The following is a 21169-nucleotide window of genomic DNA, read 5'->3' on the forward strand; positions in this document are numbered from 1 at the left end:
CTGGCTGAGGCCGCGCTGCCTCGGAAGGAGGCGAACGGCGCTGCGCCGCTGCCATCTCCTTCGGCTCCGCTCCGGCCTCCGGAACCCGCGGTGTGTCGGGGTGGCGCTTCTGCCATGGAGGGAACAGTCTGTCCCTGACTCTGTTCTCCCCTTTTCCCCCCCGAAATCACCTCAGGATGGCTACATTCCCGTCCAGCCCCCTAATACGACAAACGGGGGGATTAAGAACATGACCCCGACAGGGCAGGTGTTCAAAAACACTTGGCTTGTCTCCTTCAGGTAGAACCCGCATTTGTGTTCAGCAGCATCAGTCCAGTCCTGAGCCTGCCTACCCAAGTCAGTGTTGAAAGATTTTTAACAGAAATTACAACAGGGGCCCAAACGGATCCCTAGCGGTAGTAAATCCAGAGCCACATCCCATCTACTGAGAGAGAGCTGCTTTGGGGATTGAGGAGTTCAAACCTGGGCTGGCTGGCTGGTGACAATGCTCCATGACAGCACAGATAGATCTACCTCCAGATTCCCAAACTCTTCAAGCAAGAACAACATTCTGCATAAAACCAAAATGCTTAAAGTGGCCAGAGAACCATTTTCGTCTGTTTTTTTGGTACTAAGTACAAAATACAGTTTTCAGTGTGAACTGAAGAGTTTACAGCTTCCAGGCGGGCACCAAAAGCAACCTGGGCGTTGCAAGGACTCCAGGGCAGTTTCAAGAGATATTTACTGTTTCTCCAAAGTACTGTAGGAGACACAGTAAAAAAACATCCTCTGAAGTCTCACTCTGTCTATGGATCTCTGTGGAAATGAGGAAGATAAAATAATTCCAGTAGCAAAACTTTTAATTGCACAATGAGTGGTAGTTTTAAGGCTTTAAAACATGAAAAATTAGCATAAGAAAGTTCACTAGAAAGACTTCTGACTGAACACCTGCCACATAAACCATCTGCTTCAGTTTGTAAAGAGAGTTTAACTGTAACAGCTGTAAGCACCAGCAGAAGGCAAAAGGCACTGGAAAAGCAGCCACATCTCCTCCAAACAGAAAGACCACGCCATTTTGGTTAATTAATATTAGTTGGGCAGCCCCTTGCAACCAAAAGACTTTACAGAGTTGAGAGTGATACAGTGTCCATGGGGGTCAGACCCTCAGTGCTGAAGGGCAGCCACTCCTGAAGAGTGACAGGTGAACCACCTCAGAGCTCACAGCACCAGCCTAAGCATTGGAGTGAAAACATGAGATCCCATCAGCACAAGCAGTGCTAATCCACAACCTCCAAATACCAACCTCCAGCTCATGTCCCTGGGAACGATGAAGAGGCAGATCCCTAGTTGCTCTGCTGTGGCCAGACTTCTACACTGGCTTGGTTCAAGGAGATTAACTGTTACCCTGGCAACTTTGGCAGCATAAACTCCCATGGAGCGCTTCTCCAGCACGCACCTGGACAGCCTTCACTGTACATCTTTCTCGTGAGGAAAGTAAAAATCTATTGCTCTGTCCTTGTGCTGCACTGGTGTGTGTGCAGGTCCTCCCCTGCCCCTGGGATGGGGACTTCTTCCCTGCTGGAAGTGACAGATGAACAGTGAGATATTGACTGATGCTGCAGAGTAAATCTGATCACAAAGCAGCCTTGACATGCAGAAAAATGTGCACATGGCACTTCTACCCCCAAGTTCACAAAAAGGAGGGGAGACCTGACAAGCACAGCTCTAGGCTTGGATTTAGGAAACTAGGGTTTCTGGTAAGGTGTGCGAGTGTATTTTGATACTCAGTTTGGGGGTGCCAGGAGGGGAGGTTCTTCCCCAGGCCTCATTAACATTGGGCCAACGGTCCCTCCCAGTAGTATATTAATTTCACGAGCACAGTGTGGCAGTGGAGGCGCACAGAGCCCCAGGTGAGCTGGAAAATTGAGAAACCAGTGTCTCACCAAGGGGCTCCTCCACATGGTCCTTTCTCAGATCTCAGATGCAGTCTTAAGCAGAAGGGTAATAATCCAGGCCCTTCAACAGCATGGCTGAAAGCAGGCGGCTTTGCTTCTGCAAAACTTTCCACTCATGGCAAAGGAATCTGGCCTGAGAAGTTTGGTACTGCACCTTGGGATTAAAATCCTAAATGGAGATATGCTTCATTCTTCATTGAACATCATATGACAACTAAATTTGAGCCTTCACAAAGTATCCTTACTTGGGAGGAGGCAGGGAGGATACATGGAGGAAGACAAAATGCTGAAAACCCCTTGAAATACACAACTGTTGGTTACATCTGTTTCCTAATTTCCTTGCAGCTTCACCATCACTGACCCCACCCAGACCTACAGAGCACTCTCCTTCCATAGCCACCTCCTCCAAGAACAGCTGCCCAGTCAGCAGATGCAAGTCTTGACGTGTTGCAGGATCCACGTCTTAATCTGTGTCCATTCTAAAGTGCAGATACATCCAAAAAGCAAAAGTGCAAGGACCAGTCCCCATATTTACTGGTCTGGCTGACTCCAGTTTGGATGCACTCAGGCATGGTAGGAGTTCCACCTCATGAACAAAGTGGAAAAAGCATCAGCCTTGGGTCCCTCCTGTCTGTCTGCATCAGGGGGTGGTTAGGCCAGTGGAGGCCTTCAGAGATAGCCCATCCCTCTGCTCATACCTGGCACTGTGTATACAGAAGAAGAAAACCTGAGCAAGAAAAGCTACCTAGAAAATAGTAAACAAAAACCAGGCCTGGCACGGTTTATGTCCATTTGATGTAGGGTGGCTTTGTCAAAACTGTATTTTGTGACAGTCCTTAGCACATGACACCCTCAAGCTGTTCTCGGACAAGGTTCTGGAAGGTGTTTGTTGGCCATGGCAAAATAGTGCTGGGGAATACACTAACAATAACACAGCTAAATAACCCTGGCTGCACAGTCCCTGTGCAGGGCTGGACCACCCTCTGCTGTGAGGTAACGTGACTTTGCATGAAAGCAATTTTTCCCCTTTATACCTGAGGAAGAAGAGCAGAATTCACAGCCAGTCCTACAGATGCAGGTCAACTTCCTAGAGCCCTCCAAACGCTATCCAAACCTCCCCAGTATTGACAGGCTTCTGGTTGATGTGTCAGCTCCACTCTGGGGCTGTCACAGCTGTTGTGGGTAGGTCTCACCTAGTCACTCCTGCCTCAGAGAAAGCAGCACTCAGTGCCCAAGGGGTGCGAATATCTGCTCCCTTTATGCCCTGTAGTTCTGAGACTATAGCTGGACATAGTCTGCCTGCAAACAGAACCAACAAGACAGGATCCATTCAGTAAAAATTTGTAAGTGCTTCCCAGAACAGGTCTTTCTTAAAAAGAAAGAAAGAAACTCGATTTCCAGGTAAAGAAGCTGGTGTACTACAGCATCAGTTACCTCTGTCAAGTCTTAGTCCCTCCTGCTAAACTCTCTACCCAGAATTGGTGCCCAAACACAGAGACCTGGACACTGGAGTTATTTTCCCAGGCTCACCGGCAGGCAGAGGAGGGAGACAGGTGCTTTTTTGGTACAAGTCACCTGCCCTATGTAGGACATAATGATATGAAGTCACTCCCAAGAAGTCCTTTTTTTCTTTCCAGTGACTGTGAAGGAAAGTAGGTGACTGCCTCAGTTGCACACTCTTGCTTGCCCCTCTGCCCCTGAATCTCTCATTAACTCTACTGCTGTGTCCCCTACTAGGACTAATTTCTGTTTTCTTACTAAGTCTTGCCAGCTACAGTGCTGAAAGGCAACAGCACAGCTTGCCATGAAGCTAAGGAATAGGGTGGAAATGGGTAATCCAGTATGTGAACACTGGCTAAGCACATGGAAAGGGCGATTTATCTGCTCCCACCATTTAGGATAGTCAGAGGAGTCACAGGTTTAATCTACGCTCAAGGACCTCCTGAGGCACCATGTGAGCAGCTCTGTTTATTGAGCAGTCTTTCTTGTCACTTCTGAGTTCTCCAAGAAGCTGCTCTGTGCTCAAGGAAATGGCTGTGTGAGAGAGATATGGATGGGATGTGGCTGTTACCTGGAAGAAATGGTGATGAAACACTGAAGACACAGTCCAAGGGCAGGGCAGGGCAGGAAGGGCATATAGAGCACCAGGCTCTTTGGGGACAGTAGCAGATTGTAAATGTCAGATCTTCCTGTACAACAAGGAACCTGCTTAACTGTTGGCAAGATCACAGAACTGCTTTTGCAGCAGTGTCCACAGAACAGATTGATCTCTGTTCCCTGAAACTACTGCATATGCTTTGCTGCACTCTTCATTGTAAGACAGCCAAACAAGACTTAGATTGCCATCATAATCCAGGCCTTGTTTAATCATGTTACACTTCCTGTTGTCCTGTGGGTTGTTGCCAATACCAGCACTGTATAATCAGTTGCCGTAATTGCTACAGATGTCATAATCCACCTTGAGAACAGAGGAAGAAAACAGTAAGAAGAGCTGGGCTGGCCCTTGGTGAATCTCTCTCCCCATCCACCCCTTATTTGAATATAATTTTGGTTTATTTGAATTCCTCGCATGGGAATCAGTCTGGCCCCACTGGGGTAGTTAGAGCGCTCCCATGTAGGTGCAGCCATCTGTCTGAGAAGAGGACCATGCTGCATGGCTGTTTTGTACAGCTGGGATCAGCTTCCCAGGCTACTTCACTTTGTGATCCTTAGATCAGATAGGTAAAAGTCTGTTTCCGTTTTTTAAAAAAAATCTCTTTCTGCCATCATCTGACAGACTTCATGACAACCAGCCCTAGCTTTTGAGTGCTAAGAAACAGTATCCCAGTACATTTCAAATATGAGAAAATTCTTCCTGACTGGTTACCTAGAGATCACAGACTAACAAAATCATCTCTGGAGAAAAGTCTAACTCAGACTGTACAGAGTGACCACAGTGTATGAAGATGCAATCAGTACAAACGCTGCAGTTGTTTCCCTGCCATACTCAGCCTTCATCAGGCAATAAGCCTCAGCTCACAGAGACTTGGCAGAGAGGTGCTTTCCTATGGAGACACTAGAGCTCTCCTGACGTACTTAGTAGGCTGCACATCATCAAGTTATTCTACATCTAAACAAATAAAAAGCTCTCAAGGATGCTTATGCAAAATGGAGCAAGGATCCTGAAACCGGCACAGATGAGAGCAGAACATGGTACACTCTGAGTGCTCTTCAGATGGGCAGGGTAGCTTAAATCCAACATCAGAAGCTTTCCAGTTGTAGGACAATTCAAACCTAGCTCAGGAGGGGAGTGGCAGTGATAGCAAATAGGGCGTGGGATCTCTGAGCACTGGCAGCTGTGGCAGAAAAAGTTTGCAAAAACACATCACTAAGCAGGTTCAGTGCTGTTCTCCCTTTACTGTAGCTGGAGCAACAACTAGTTCACACAGTGATGTTCCCAAAATCTCAGCTGCTCCTTAAAGTGAGGAGTGCCACGCACCCAAGCGGCAGAAGGCACAGGGGAATGGGCTCCGCCAGGTTCCCTTCCCCTTCCTCTGCAAAGGCAGCCGAGAGCAGGGGTCAGGGTGATCAATAGCCAGCTATGCTCCCTGTGCAGCAGGCTTCCCCTTCCCAGCAGCACTTCCTCCAGCCAGTGAGATAAGGAGGGGGAGAAAGATGCCATCAGAAGCCTGATTGTGCGATTAAGATGCAGGAAAGTGTGTGTGGGAGGTGAGGGCAAATCCAAGGGGGACTGGAGGAGGCAGGCTCATTTCCCCCTCAGCCTTGCCCCTTCCTGGCATTCTCTTCTGTTTGTTTCTCTCCCTTTCCTTGGGGCCTGACCCTGTGAATGAAATCATAGCTGAGATTCTGTTCAGGACACCAGACGTCTCTGGTCTTTCCCCTGGCTTCAGTGGGTTGCAGAGAGCTTGCCCTAGTCTCCCTGCCCATCTGGTGTGGATGACAAATGCCCTCTTCTTCCCAAGCATGCGCAAACACTCAGTGGGTCTTCGCTGGAAGTATCAGAGATAAAATATGTGTTGCTTTCCCTTTTTAGAGGCAAGTGAGACCAGTTTCAGTTCTGCACTGGCTTCTACCATTCAACAGACATGTTTCCCATCAAACTGATGTCTCCTGCATGTTTGGGGATGCCACCAAGTTAAAGAAACACAGCTGTCAAACAATATTTCAGTGTGACACAGGCTGAAAGGAAGGGACAGAAGGGCATAAGGACCAGCCTGTGCCACACCAACCTACAGTGGCAGTCAGGATCTGGGGCTTCCTGAGGTGAAACAGCTAGTGCAGAATGCTAAATCCCACTTCCAGCAAGGGTGGTAACATTCATGCCCATATGAATAAAAGTAACTCAGGGAGCGTCTTTCCAGTGTGAGACCTTCCATGTCTTCCACACTTGGGGAACAGGACCTGGAATCTTCCATGGCCCTCTGACTGCAAAGTAAACCAAGCTCCTATCTGAGGAAAGCAAGGCTGCCTGCCTATCAGAGAAAGCCTCAGGTTCTGACTCCCAGCTCTTAATCAGCTAGTGACTCCGAGTATGAGGCTTGCTGGTACATGAAGCAATCTGTCTTCACTGTGAAATGAGGTCACCTTTGTAACTGCTCTGAAAGCCATAGCTGATAGGAGCCATCAAAAGCCAGATACTACAAAACATTCAAAACAGTCCTAGTGGTTCATTCTGCAGGACAGGCACGCAGATGTGTTTGCACATTTGTGAATGTTGTACCATTTTTCTGGAGGGCCACTGTGTGTCACAAACAATGCACTCAGGCTACAGGAACTAGATCATCTATACTGAAATACAGCTTCTACTTGGCAAGTCATTGCTACGAAGCTTAGGGCACGCAGGGTATCAGCTGTCTTATACAACCCACTGAAACTGCGAAAGAAATGCACTCAAGATTTTCCATCACAAAATCCGTCATGAGCTACCAAGACCACTTTCTGCAGGATCCTGCAGAAGTCCTGCTCCATGTTACTGTGCAAGCCCAGCACTGCTCACAGCACTGGTGTGAGTCACATCGATGGGAAGAGCACCCAGATCCTCCTGTAGATCTCTGCAGCCAATGCCATGTCAGAGCCCAGCTCCAAGGAAGCTCAAAAAAAAAAAATTGCATACATAAAAAGGCTCTTTTATTGCAGATAATGGCAAGGTGACTGGGCTTTCTCTGTACCTTCAGCCATCCTAGGGAGTAGAAAGCTTACCAATTACCAGTAGCCTCTTGTATCCCACAGACAAGATCTCAATATGAGTATTTGGTCTTCTTCAGTCTGTACTATTCAGTCTGGTGCAGAACAAATGCAGATTCACCTCTTCAGCCTCAGTTTTCACTGCTGAGCATGGTGCTACTGACGGTACCTTCATCAGTATCACCAGAGATAATGGCAGCCAAGCAAAGACGCACAGAGCTGAACTGGGGACTGCCAGCCTGTTCAGACCTTCCCGATAAGAAGCTATGGGAACTGTGGACAGAGAAGCAATTTAACTATTTAACTGAGCTTGCATGGCTGCTGATTGGCATATGAGAAACAAATTGGTGCTCCAGTTGGCAGGGAGGCCAGTGACTCACTAGAATGAAGAAGGGTGCCTCCAGCCAGGGTGGAGCTCCCTGGAAGCTGATCCAGCTATTGTCCATACTTGCCTGTTCTTGACTAGATGGCTTCCCTGTCCACAGCGATCAATGCAAAGACGCTGTGCCAGCACTGGCTTCAGTGGCCAGAACATACTTCTTTTTATGTTCTATTTCTGGGCAGTCCTCCTCCCCAACCTCTGGGGTAAGCAAGTCAGAGCACTGTTAACATAATCTATGTTTGAAGCTTTTCTCAAGTATGACAGACCTCTGGCTAAAACCTTTACATGGAGGATCAAAACTACCATTGCAAAATTCCTAGCTACGTCTTGGTTGATGGCAGCCTCACTGTGGCAAAACTTCCTTTTCTTGCGTGAGCTTTGACCAGTATATACCATGCAAGCAGTATATACATGCACTTATATTCAGCCTGAAAATTACCGGTCATCTTCTGTATCCTTCCTTATTAGGCAGAGCTAGTCCTCCTGTCTGTCACTCAGGGCAGGGAGCACAGACAACTCCACATGGAGGGTTCAGTCTTACAGGCAGGTATTCCAACCATTCTGCCCCCATCCCCCAGGCCAGTCCCAGGTCCTTGGTGAGAAAGCTGGCAACATTATGCTACCCCTCTGTTAGACACAAAACCCATCGCCGCCAGCTCTTGCATGATGGCATCAATAAAAGGAACCCCTGTTTTGTCCTCTGCAGAGACAAAACACAGTACTGGGACACGATGACATTTTTGGCCATTCATAAACCAACCTGTGGTCATGCAGTCACAGCCATCCAAGCAGGTAAGGCACTGCCAGTGTATAGCAGCAGGGAGAGATTTCAGTGAGGTTTAGCTGGCGTGCAGCCACTAAGATCCACTGGAAATTAAATAGGAAATTAGACTGAAAATTAAAATGAGGAGAGTTTTTGGCAAGAAAACAAGGTACGGAAAAATCTCAGACTGGAAGAGCAATCAGGTGGATTGCAGAGAATTTTGCAGAGCGAAATAAATATCCAGACAACAGTGAGATGGGCCAAGAACAGAAAGATTGACAGGTTACTAATAGCAGAGAGAGATGTATTGGACAAGTCCCCAAGGGTTAGTACCTGAAAATTAGAGAGCTTTGTCTGTTGTTAAGGAAAAGATTTATTGTACCTGTGTACAAATGGGTATACATGGCATTAACGTGAAGAAAGATATATAGGTGTGTGTTTCACTGATTCTGATATTTTAATGTTAGTCCCTCCAAGTTTTGAGATACTATGTTTTCTATTCATGTGACAACAAAGCTATAAAAGCTACAGAAAACCGAGGATATTAAAAGGCTGTGGCATAACAAAAGATGTGATTTATTCTAATGCTGTTTTAACCTTCTAACCAAAACCACTCAGAACAAAATGCAGCAGGCACGGCAATCTAGCATTGATGAGAAGGGCTGGTCAGCCTCTGTGTCACTAAACAGGAGGGATCAACAGGTCATAACACTTCCACCTGGGCAGGAAAATCTATCTGCAGTGCATCTCACAAGGCACAGACTAAACAGACAGAGCCTGGGCATTCATGATACTGTGTGGGCCTGCTCCTGTAGGATGCTCCGTCTCGGAAGGGAAGCCAAGTATCCTGCACTCCCACCGAACTGAGGGGTTGGATTCTTGTTTGGTGGCAACAATTTATAAGACAGGCCCTGAGAATGCTGACAGTTCCCTACATAAATCCAAGTTAGTGTTTAGGCACATGTTAGCATGCAGACACACGGAAATCAAAATGACACTCAACCAATCCTGCAGTTTCTACCGACCTTTCCAATACTCAAAGACCTGAAGGTTCTTTTTCCAGGGGATTTCTTTACTTTGAAGCCCAACTGCGGAAAAAAATGAACTGCCAATGAAGACAAATGCTGATGTAGGCAGTTATTAATAAAACAATGACAGCCAGGGGCACCTTGGTTGACCAGACATTAGGATGAAGTGTAGTATGTCTCAGTGGTATTACAACAAGCCATGTTCCTTCTTGCAACAGTTTAGAGATGATCCATTCCTCCTTTCAGGTGTTGCGAATGGAAGTCTTGTACACTCAAAGGATGCTCAGACTCTAATGGATTTTGATTATTTGTTTTGTTGGTGTTTGATCTTTTTTTAATTAAAAATAACTCAGACCTCAGAAATGGCTGGAGATATGCTCTGGCCTAAGCTAGTATTTTCTTGTTCAGTTTTACTCCAGGACAGTATTTATGTGAAGTCCATTTCTGTAGCAGAAACTAAACCCAGAATTACCTGGTAGTAGTCCTTGGCAACATTTTGCTCCTGCAGTAGGGTAGGAACAGATGAGGGACATGACTTTATGGTTGCGGGGTCCAGTGGCAATTATAGTCCTTGTCTACAGTCCAGGCAAAAACAGAGGCCTCCTGCCTCTGGGGCATCTCAGTTCTAGCTCCAGACACCTAATGTTAGGCCCACCACCCAGTGCCATTTGAGATGCTGTAGGGCCTTGGAAACAGCCACAGAGGCTTGTCAGATGTGACAAAGGCCCTGAGGGAGATGTGCTCCTCTGCAGCCACAGACAGATGCCCGGCAGACTGCACTAGGGCATGTAAAACAGTGCTGTACACTCAGGTGTGGGCACCTACCTCACATAGAGAACAGCTCAACCAGCACAGGCAGCTGTAGGGTTTCCTGACTATATGGACTAGGTATTTGTTGTTGCACTGAGTTCAAAGCCCCATTTCACATGTAGGCACCTGCACTAAGACTCAGGGTCTGGAGCTGAATCTCATTCTGATTCCTGTGTAGTGCAAGGCAGAAAGAATATATGGTTTCTTGGGATTCACACTGCTGTCTCAGTTTCTGCTCTGCCAGATTTTCTGGTGAACTTGGGCAGGCCTGAAGCCTGGATTCTCTCCAAAGGTGGAGTGTCTCTGGAAACAGCATCTTTATTCTTACTGTGCTGCTGTTTCCCACTGACATGTGTTAATAACACTCCCTGTAGCTAATCAGATTCTGGGCAAAAGTCTCAGTGTCTACACAGTGTCCAGCACCATGGTGCTAACAGTAAATCCCCAGCAACATCCCCGAGTGGTGACACAAGCACTATGAGAAGAACATTTGTACAATACAATGCTAACAGTGTCCTCTCTTACTCTTCTCCCTGTTGTAAGATTGTACCTTTCCTCTCCAAATATGGTGATCCATACACACCTCTTAATGAAAAAATCCTTCTAGCATACTTCAGGGCCACAATTGAAAGTAATCCTGCCACACCAAACAGGACCCTAAAACACAAAGCCATGTCTGTGGGTCAGATAAAACTACTGAATTAAGATTTTGCTTCCATAGCACCTATCAACACTGTGATGTTTATTCACAATGAGCAACTTCACATACCTTCCCGTGATACCAGTTCTTGCCCCAAGCCTACTCACCTAGCTTGCACCTGGATGACTATAGTGAAAACAAACTTTGCATGAATCACTTGGGAATCTTTCCTTACTTGAGTGCAGGAGCAGAATTTCAGGAAACCTGTTCCTCATCTGTCCCTACTGGGATGTAATTCTCCAGAGAGCAGGGCGAGGACCTGATTCAGCTTCACACTTCCGCATGAGCAAGCATGTCAGCACATTCCTCACAGCTTTGCACCAACTTAAGCAATAACGTTTGGAAGGGACTTAAAGGCACCTTCCAAAACTGGGTTTACAGTGGTCTAGCTCATGAGATCAGGTGCTAGGCCTGGATAAAATAGACAGTTTTAGATAAAAATTGCTTCTTATAAAATGATGGCACCTCAGCCTCTGAGACCTGCTTCAGCTCTCTGGCATATTGGAAATACTCTGTTCAGCTGATGTTTAGGCTTACAAGATCTTTTCTGAAAATCTCGTTACAAAACAGGACACTGTCCAAATGCTAAAAACTAGCATGGTGATACTGAGATTCAATCAGTCCCTCATGTGCTGTCATCACGACTTGTACTTCATTGTACAATTGACTGTAGTGCCTGGGGGTTTGACAGCTTCTTTTTTATAATTATTTACCATTTTAAAATGCTCAGATCGCCATGCCTCCTCAGCTCCAGGCAGGCTGGCTGACTATTAGATGGAAAAACATGAGCATATTCATTTCTTGAAATATTGTATTTGAAAAAAAAAAAAAAAAAAGCAAAGCATACTCTTCAACAGAAAAAAAAAAAAGTCCTGTGAATTGAAATTGCATATTTTAGTCAGAATTGTCGACAATGTACTGCCTGTTTGTCACCAACCACTGTGCTGTTTGCCATGTTGAAAATGTAACAAACCAATATGAAAACAATTCTACACTTTGCACAGACTCTGTGGTTTGGGTTTTTTCCCATCCAGGTCCAGTGTTAGGCCAGGCTTTAACATGAACCTGCTTCTCCATAATGAGCTCCCTACCAGGCTTTAATTCACAGTGTCTGGGCAGATCAGAGTGCATGAGCAAGTTCAAGGCCAGCCCAGGGATGGATACAGTGACCTCAACTGTCCCCCAGACTCCTTTCAGGACAATCTGCAGGCAGGCAAGCAGCAGGGGTGAGGTGAGGAAGAGCACGGGTGACAAGGCAGGGTGCATTAAGCCCACTTCCCAATCCCCTCTTCCCCTCTGGCTGCAGTGGTGTGGTCATGGCCAGGCGGCCATGCAAGCATGGGGCATTTGCTTGACTGTGGCCAAAGGTCCTTCTGACACCATGTGATTTGTACAAGTCGCACAGTCACTGAGCCTTTTGGGCGAAACACTGCTCATATCCTTGGTGTGAGAAACCCTCTGGGTTTTATTTGTAAATCATTCTTCTTCCTTCTCATCTAGCCTGTAATAATAATACAGAGAGGGATGGTGATGATTTAGAGATCAGTTTTAAAAATCATGAACCACAATTTTCCAGCAATAATAATGACAACTAGCATTAATAATCTGTACTTCTGAAGTGTCTAAAGCCTCTAGATGTCGAAGGCAGACTAATAAATCCATACTGAAACAGAACTACAATGCAACCCAGAGGAACCGGAGAGCAGGCGCAAGAAAAACAAGCATTAGTTAAGAAGAAAGTTAAGAAATCACTCTCTCCTGTGCATGAGATGCCCGTTTCCTTTTCAGAGAAAACAAGCCACAGTGATTGCGCAGGGACATACCAGTATGTGCTCTGATTTGCTATTCTCTTTTTCATACTTCTGGATCTGCTCATAGATGTATCAAGGTGAAATGCAGCCCAGTGCCAGCCTGAAAGCATGATGATGTCCTGAATGCAATGCAGGACTGACAGCCTGATGTCTGCGCAGAGGGAGTGACAGGGCAGCTTTGTGTTTAGAGTTGTCTGAAAACTTTGCTTAGTTTGCAGTTCTGCCACTGACTTCCCAAACAGCTTCCCCAAGTCAAGTTGTATGACATTTTTGCAACTCTGCAATCTGAGAATCAAAATCTGCCCCCTTCCCAGTGTGTGACTGTTAAAGGAGTCTCCAACCTACTGAGATAAATCATTTTACAGAAATTTGACAAATTTTGCCTAAAAGACTTTGATCAGCTGGTGACTTAGTGCACCCATGACAAACCCAAAATGGATCTCAAATGTGAAACCCTACATCAAGTGTCCAGCTGTTCGACAGCCCTCTTTTTAGAAACCTATCTATCATATGCCCAGAGCTTCTTAGTGTCTCATTTGAGCAACCACAGAAGGCAAATGACTTGCTGAAGATCTCAGGCAGAATAAGAAAAGTAGGGAATCAAACCCAGCTCTGGCATTTCAAATCACTGGGCTCTTTCCATTTGTTCCAAATCACTGCTGTGCAAGACAGGATAAGAGCTTGTAGACTCCAACCCCATCACAAAGGGTGATGTTGTTCCTTGAACAACTTTTACCTTGATTTTCCTAGAAATGTATTTTACTGCAATTTCCCACTAAGGTTTATGGAAACATTTGATGTTCTAATGGATTTTGGAAAACAGGAAAAAAGGGCCTGAAGAGTTTTCCCTTAATTGTTGACCAGCTCTAACACTTCGAAATGGCCAGTATGAGATGTGACTGGCTGCAATCTAAACTGCTCTGCTTTTGATTACCTGACAGAGAAACACTTTGGGGCAGGCAGATCAAGACTCTCTGCTCTGGGCAAACAGCCAACTTGGCAAAACTCGAGTGGAGACCAAAAATAATGAACTCCTGCAATGCCAGTGGTCCCGGGATTCCAAAGTGCCACCAGGTGGAGCCATCCACTGCAACCACTGAAGCACAAAGCCAGTTGAAAATAAATCCTGACCTGTAACGGCCTCAGAAAATTGTTTCACCGCAATTCTGTCGGAAAAACACTCCACATGTTCTCAGTAGTAGGCTGAAGTGGGATCTGCTGGTGCAGTTTCAGTCTGGAATTAACTGTGCCCTTTCTAGCACTGGATACTAAACCCCCTAATTAGAAGCCATCATATTTACGCAAACCAGAGATCCTTTTGCAATAGGAATAATCTGAAGTGTCTCCTCAACCCATAAAACCATGGCCGAAGACAAGTGGTGTGTCTCTGCAGTGCCCTGTCCACAGTATTTCCCAGAACACTGGGCTCTCAGCACAGTACTGCTACACTCCAGCAATTTGTAATTGAAGGGATGTTCCCAGGGAACCACTGCCTGGAAGCAAAATAAAGAGCAGCTCTGAGGCTGCTGTACCCCAATAAAAAGGGCAAAAGGAACCACACCTAGACCCCTACCCATGGCCAGTGAGCACTCAGCAGACAGGTAACATCAATTTGGGATGGGAGCAGGAAAGGAGCTTCCAGTCTCACAACAAAAATCTTTACCGTGGTGCAAATTTAGTTGAGTAATCCATTCCCACCAGTCCATTTTGAGACTCCTTGTAAGATGTAACCGGGTTCTGTGCGAGCAAACTAACAAAAGGATTTAATAATTTATGTGCAACCTGCCAAATGTGTTTTCTTTCATACTGGAGCCAGAGCCAACTGGCAGGGCTGGGCTCCCTCTCATGGCTGCCTGCAAGGACTACAGAGCTGCCCAGATACCACCTCCAGTGCACAGGAATTGATCAGGCCAGCAGTTTCCCTCATAGCTCTGACACAGCTATGCTCCCTACTTCAGCCTGTAGCACATTTCTTTCTACAAGCACTGTGAACCTGGCTGTGCTGCTCCCTGCCCATACCCACCTAACTCTGGATCAATAATCCACTTACAAGCACCAGTGGGACTGGCAGCTGGTTCCCCTGTCCATGTGGCTGCTTGTCTGGGTTTGAGAACAATCGTGTCTGACAGCACCCAGTAGTCAGCTGCAGGAAGTCTGTTATTTCTGGGCCACCCACATTTACAGCAGGGGGCAGATCTTCCTTTTTCTGAGCACTCCATTGACCATGCAGAGGACATAGGGAAGCCTGATCTCGATGCCCTTCCGCTGCACAGGTTACAATTGCTAAAGGGCTGTTCTGGCTCACTGGGGAAGACAATATTTGCATAACAAAAAGGAAGGAAGAGGTTTTCCAGCACTGCTTGTATTAATGCTTGACCAACAGTAGAAGCTGTGCATGCTTACACTGTTTTTGGCTGGGATAGAGTTAATTTTCTTCATAGTAGCTTGTGTGGTGCTATGTTTGGATTTGTGATGAAAACACTGCTGATAACACACCAGTGTTTTTGTTACTGCTGAGCAGTGGTCACACAGCCTCAAGGCCTTTTCATCTCTGCAGACTGCCCTACCAGCCAGTGGGCTAGGGGTGCACAAGGAGCTGGGAGGTGACACAGCTGGGGCAGCTGACAGAAGAGATATCCCATACCATATGGTGGAATGCTCAATTGGGGGAAGAAGGAGGAAGAGGGGGATGTTCAGAGTGATGGCGTTGTGTCTTCCCAAGTAACAGTTACACATGATGGAGCCCTGCTTTCCTGGAGGCAGCTAAACATCTGCCTGCTGATAAGTACTGAATGAATTCCTTATTTTGCTTTGCTTGTGCGTGAAGTTTTTGCTTTACCTATTAAAGTGTCTTTATCTCAACCTACAAGTTTTCTCACTTCAACCCTTCCAATTCTCTTTCCCATCCCACAGGCAAGTAGCAAGGGAGCAGCTGTGTGAGGCTGAGCTGCCTAGTGGGGTTAAACACTGGTCCCCAACAGCAAGGGAATGCAGGAACTTCTGTAGCACAGCTTGAAAAAATCCTCTGGGAGCTGTCCCAGTAAGGGCACTTAACCCACCTCAGCTGGAGAGATGGTACCCGCTTTAACCACAAAGCTGCACAGGGCCTGATGCTGTTGGCAATCAGCACACGTGTCTTCATCTAAATTCACACATGGCAAATTTAAAGCAGTTCCTCAAACTAGACCAGGAACAAGTTCAAAAATGGTCAGGATGCACAGGCAAAATGCAGTCAGCAGCAGCTTCACTCCATCAAAACAAGGGAGCAAGAAGTAGCTGTAGTTATTGGCTGCAAGTTTTTAAACCAGACTACTAGGAACTTCCTACTATTTTTAACTGTGGGCAGCAGCTTGGGTTGGTTATTCCTCACCCCATTTGCAACTGCACCCCTCCAGGCCACTTTTTACTCCTCCAAAATGGAGGAACTAAATTGCTGATGGCATGGAACAAGGGACTAGAAAGGGCAAATCAAGGTAAAGGAGCTAAAAATTTGTCACAATTCCCAAAAGTTGATGGGAAAAAAAGACTTAAGAGGGATGGCCACTAACCTCGGTTCCTAAGTGGAACAAACTTTTAATTTAGTTTGTCTCTCTGTAAAACTGAAATAATGCTAATTCCCTCCTTTGTAGAGTGTTATACAGGAGCAAAGGAAATATTATTATTAGGAAGTGAAACTGCAGCCAACTGCAGCCTCATCCACTTGCACAGCCATATGTACAAGGGGGAGGATGTCGACAAAGAAGTATAAGAGTTACCGTGTCCCAAAAATAATACTGGAGTCTCATTAAAGCCTGGGTCTCTCCTCCACTGCAGGGGATGTCTGTTTGTGGATCAGTCACAGGATCTGCCACAAAAACACCCTCACCTTGTTACCCTCCTGGAAAGTTTCTCAAGGGTAGGGAGATTAAAAATCAAGGAATGTTCAGCAGTAAGGATGCCTGCTTTGGGGACATAAGATTGTGCCCCAGGCTTCCTTTTTTTAAAAGGACCACATCAAGCATATTAAAAATTACTGACTAACAGGATGTTTTCTACCCAGCTGTAGGGCAGCTTCTTCACACAGGAAATTTATCTTCATTTGCTGTGCAAGTGAACAGAGGCTTAGTTACATTTTGAAGAGCAACCACTGCCTTTGGGAGGCCTCCATGTTTTGATTCTCTTAGTAAGAGTCATCTCTGAGTAGGATTTCATGGGAACAACTGCCAAATGAAGTTTTCTTACCCTTCTGTCCCAAATCCTCCATTGCAGGGATACACCCTTCTCCCACCCCTGGAGCCAGAGGCTTTTGCTGATCTGCCATTCGCAGGGCTGGCCAGACCTTTGCCTCTGATTCCACTGCTTTTCAGAAATGGGTGTAGACATTGGGCAACCTGCACAGTTTGCAGCACAGTCAGATCTCTGCAGAATGGCTACCCTGACTCCTCTGCACAGCACCTCACAGCTTCTGCAGACAGAGGGTTCACTTTCCAGGCTGCGTATTTGTGACTTGTGTTTGTACATTGCCTGACACAATAGATGTAGATGCCCCTGGGGCTAGCAGCAATAAGGAGTTCAGTCCCTCTTCGGGTTTCTTTCTGCTTCTGATGCAAAAATGTGCCTTTTCAGTTTAAGGTGTGTCCTGATGAGGCAATCCATAAGGATCAGATTTATCTCACATAACTTCTGATTACCCCGACTGACCTTAATGTAAAAATTTGTACCCTCCTCCTGCCTTTTCAATCAATAAACAGGCATTTTTATGGCCTGCTTCTTCTGCCCTATTTTACACATTTTCTATAGGATATCATGAATCACTCAACTCCATCACCTACACCTCAAGTAACTATTGAGGGAGCCATAGAGTCCACACTCAAAGGGCTACTGTCACAGGCAGCTGCATTTAGCCAGAGGGGGTAATGGAGCAATTTAGTCCAGTGTCACAAGGGGTCTGAGCACTGCAGACCGAGTATTTGAACTGTGCTGGTGGAAAGGCAAAGAGAAAACAGTCCCTCAATAAACAAACAAACCCCTTGGCTTTATGCATATTGAAGTGTAAATCTGACTGGTATAGAGGGATGAAAGTGCCCCTTCCCCTTGATGTGTATGAGCATGACAACAGTGTTCCATAAATGAAGATGGACTAATGGGTCCCTTCCTTGTGGCACTGGATGACTAAGACCCCTCCTGAGCCATTCACTGGAGTGAGAAGCAAATGGGACAGTGGAGGGGTGAGTGATACCATGGAGCACCCACTTTGCAATAGGCCTGAAGGGCAGGTCCTCCTGATGATACAGCATGGGTGCCCAGAGTGTGTGTGAATCTTCACCCCGTGCTGGCTACACACCTGGCACAGCTTCTTCTCCACATCCTGCTCCTCCTGCGTGGCCTAGGGAGAACAAAATGCAGTGAGGCCATGGCTGCATGGCCTCAGCTCCTGCATGCCCACAGACCCTGGTCCCTTGTCTTGCCCTCCTCCCTCATCTCCACATTTAGCTTCATTCCTTTAGAGAGAGGTGCTTAGGGACAATCTCTGAGTATTTCCCTCTGCAAGTACCTGCAGTGCAGGTCACAGAGTGATTCCTGCATTAGACAGCTCTGAGGTCCAGACTCTGCTAATACTGAGTGCATCTATGTGCTTATATACATGTGTGTGTGTACACAAAGCCTCCAGACCCAATGGTTTGGATCCAGAGCCCTCCATTGAATTCAGCAGGCTCTGGATCAAACTACTTAGTTAGCTCTGTGAAGGCAGGTCAGTGACATGCCAACCCCATCAGCAGTCCAGGACTGGACTATTGTTTTTTAACATGCTGGTGGGCAACTGCCTAAATATGGGTGCTGTCAATTCACCATGGGCCTTTTCTACACTCAGTACAATACGCTCCCTGGCAACTAGCTCCTGTGCAAGGAAGGCACCAGGAAAAGGCAGCTTGATGCGAACAGAAGGAGAAATGCACTCAGCTGACCTAAAATGTCAATTGCCAGAAACTCCTCTTCCTCAAGACACAGCACTTGCAAGTGATCAATCACAAATAGCTGCTGTCATCCAGCAAGGACTCCCACCCAAACACCTACACCATCCCCATCCCAGGAACTAGCCAGTTTCCCCAAGGTTAACAATACCACATGCAAGAAAGGCTCTGAACACACAGGATCTGCATCACCGTTTGGCTGTGGAAGAAACCTCCACAACCTAATTTTATCTTTTAACAACGTCACTCAACTATTTCCCTTACCTCTTCATGGAAAGCCACAGCACTGACAGACCCCAACTGAGTAATCAGATCACGACCATATCTTCTAGCTTCCCCTTCCTCACAACCAGGGTACTGCAAACAGAAAACATTGGCCCGCATTAGGTTTGATGTTATTGTTATTTATGTGTAGAGGAGGCCATAGTCCCAGCCCATCCACCCAGGTATTAGTTCTATGTGGAGCACAGACAGTATGTGGAGGCAGACAGACAGGATTTGACTAACCTACCATTTTTAGGACCCACTAAATGGAGTTTGCAAGCCTCTGGGGCTAGGTCTGTGTCAAACACATTTCTACCACCCCAGATGCCTTAGAAAGGATGACTGGGCAGAAAGCCAGGCTGTTACCTAAAAGTAAATGTCAGATCTGTTCATCCTCACACACTAAGGCTGAGATCCAAGAACTGATTCCTCTTTCAATCCCCTTCACAGGTAGTGGTGGCCTGTGGGCAGACCCCACTCCACTTTCATGTATGGGAGTATTCAAATTCTTTCCTCTGAACACTGTGTTTGTAAGAGAGTCAACAAAACTTCCCTCCCACCTTGCAACCCCACCAACTGCCCAACTGCGTACCCAGGGAATCAGACCAAAAGAGAAGCTGTGGTGAGAAAGTCTTGTTAGAGGTGGATGCACAGGTCTGTGAGGAGCCTCATACATGACTGTCCCCTTTCCTGTCTCCCTCTCTTGCACACACACACAGACTACTGCATCATCTAACAGAAGCCTGTGCTGGAGAAGAATTTCTTGAAGGGGTAATACAGTGTTTTTGTCAGAATAATTTAAAGCATAACTGAAAAGTTTCTTCAAAAGATGGGCTGGGTTTGAAAAGTTCAAGGAGCAAGGGGTGCTGCTGAAAGAGCTGCTCCCCTTACTTTCCACAGAAAAGCAGGGACCAAACTGCCCACAGGGAACACCGCAGACTGGATGTGGAGGAGACTTCTGTCTACCACTGCATTAAGAAGATACTTCATGGTTGTAGAAATGGAGACTAGGTCTTAGCGTGACTCTAAGCCAAAACATCTTGCTAACATTTTTTTTTGTCTTGTTTTTTTGTCACAACTCTTTGCAACCACACATCTCTCACTGCAAAAGACCAATCTCCTATTAGCCACTGAAAACAGCACAGCAGCACCCAAGCAGCTCTGAATCTGTTCACTACAGGGTGTGGGCGCAGATATCCACTGATCAGTTCTTTCAGTCTCCTATAACATTCATCATCAGCATGATGCACGCTGCCATTTCTCTTGGTTTTACTACCACTGTTATGCTGCTCTGGGAGAAGACAGGCTGGCTGACACATCTGCTAAGCAAAGCCAGATGTTATCTATGGTAATTGAATTCTTCAGCACATAGACCTTCAGGCCCTGGTCTATCCCAGGTTTCTAAAGGCACGATGAAGAAGGAATCCCTGAAGATCCCCTTCCCACAGTGCAGCCTACCAAAAAGATTGGGTTTAGAAGGACAGGGCCTGAGGAAACTGAACCCTCCAGTCTCACAAGACAGGATCCATGTTGGTCTGTCTCAAGCCAGCTCCTAGGGAAAATGCACTAGGGACAAGGAAGGACACATGTCACAGTGGCTGGTGTTGTTGTCTACATCTCAGAAGACTGAAATTGATTACTCCAGTTGTAAGGACTCTGGGGAAAACGCTCAAGGCTGGCATCCATCTGTGGTATCTGAGTTAAAGAAAGAAAAACCTCACATGGCATGCAGCCTGGGTGTCTCTTCACTCCCTTGCAGATGCCACAGCAGGCCATCTGAGAACAGGGGCTATGTATGGGACCTTACTGTACCTAACAGAAGGGCTGTGGCCCTCTGAAATGAGCCATTATCAGAGCCCAGACTATCTGACATGATTTGACTCAGAGCAATGATATGCACTGAAAACGAGTAGAAAAGTAAGATATTATCTGCACAGCACCTCAGCTACCTTCCTTTTTTCTTGAGCCTTTTCCTTAGATGCTTCATGCTTTCCAGCAAAAACCTGAGCCGATGGGGCCCTGCCTGTGGGAAGCCGTAGCAGTGGGTGCCCAGGTAGTGCCCGGGATCGATGCAGCAGAGGGAAATAACGAAATCTCTGAGCCCAGTAGAGCACCTGGAAACTCAGAGGGGGCCAAAGCAACTCTCGGGAGCAGGATAGAGCGCGCACCTCTCTTCAGCCTACCCAAGAGCGGGGTTACTTCTAAAGAAACACCCGGGGGGCCGCCGGCCGGTCCCTACCTGTTAGCATGGGCCGCGGGTCGCAGCGCAGCGAGCGAACAGCCATTCTCGCCGCCCCCGACACGGTGCCTCGGCCGCCCCTCAGCCCGGCTCGGCCTTCCCT

The 21169-nt window shown here is 46.7% G+C and overlaps 1 pseudogene; it reads right to left on the reverse strand.

Annotated features, from left to right (window-relative positions):
• Positions 1–2901: 2901 nt before the first annotated feature.
• The window catches only part of LOC113477300, an 18500-nt pseudogene continuing 232 nt past the window's right edge, over positions 2902–21169 (reverse strand).

The sequence above is a fragment of the Athene cunicularia genome, assembly GCF_003259725.1.
Source record: "Athene cunicularia isolate RWA chromosome 2 unlocalized genomic scaffold, athCun1 chr2_part1, whole genome shotgun sequence".
Classification (NCBI taxonomy): domain Eukaryota; kingdom Metazoa; phylum Chordata; class Aves; order Strigiformes; family Strigidae; genus Athene; species Athene cunicularia.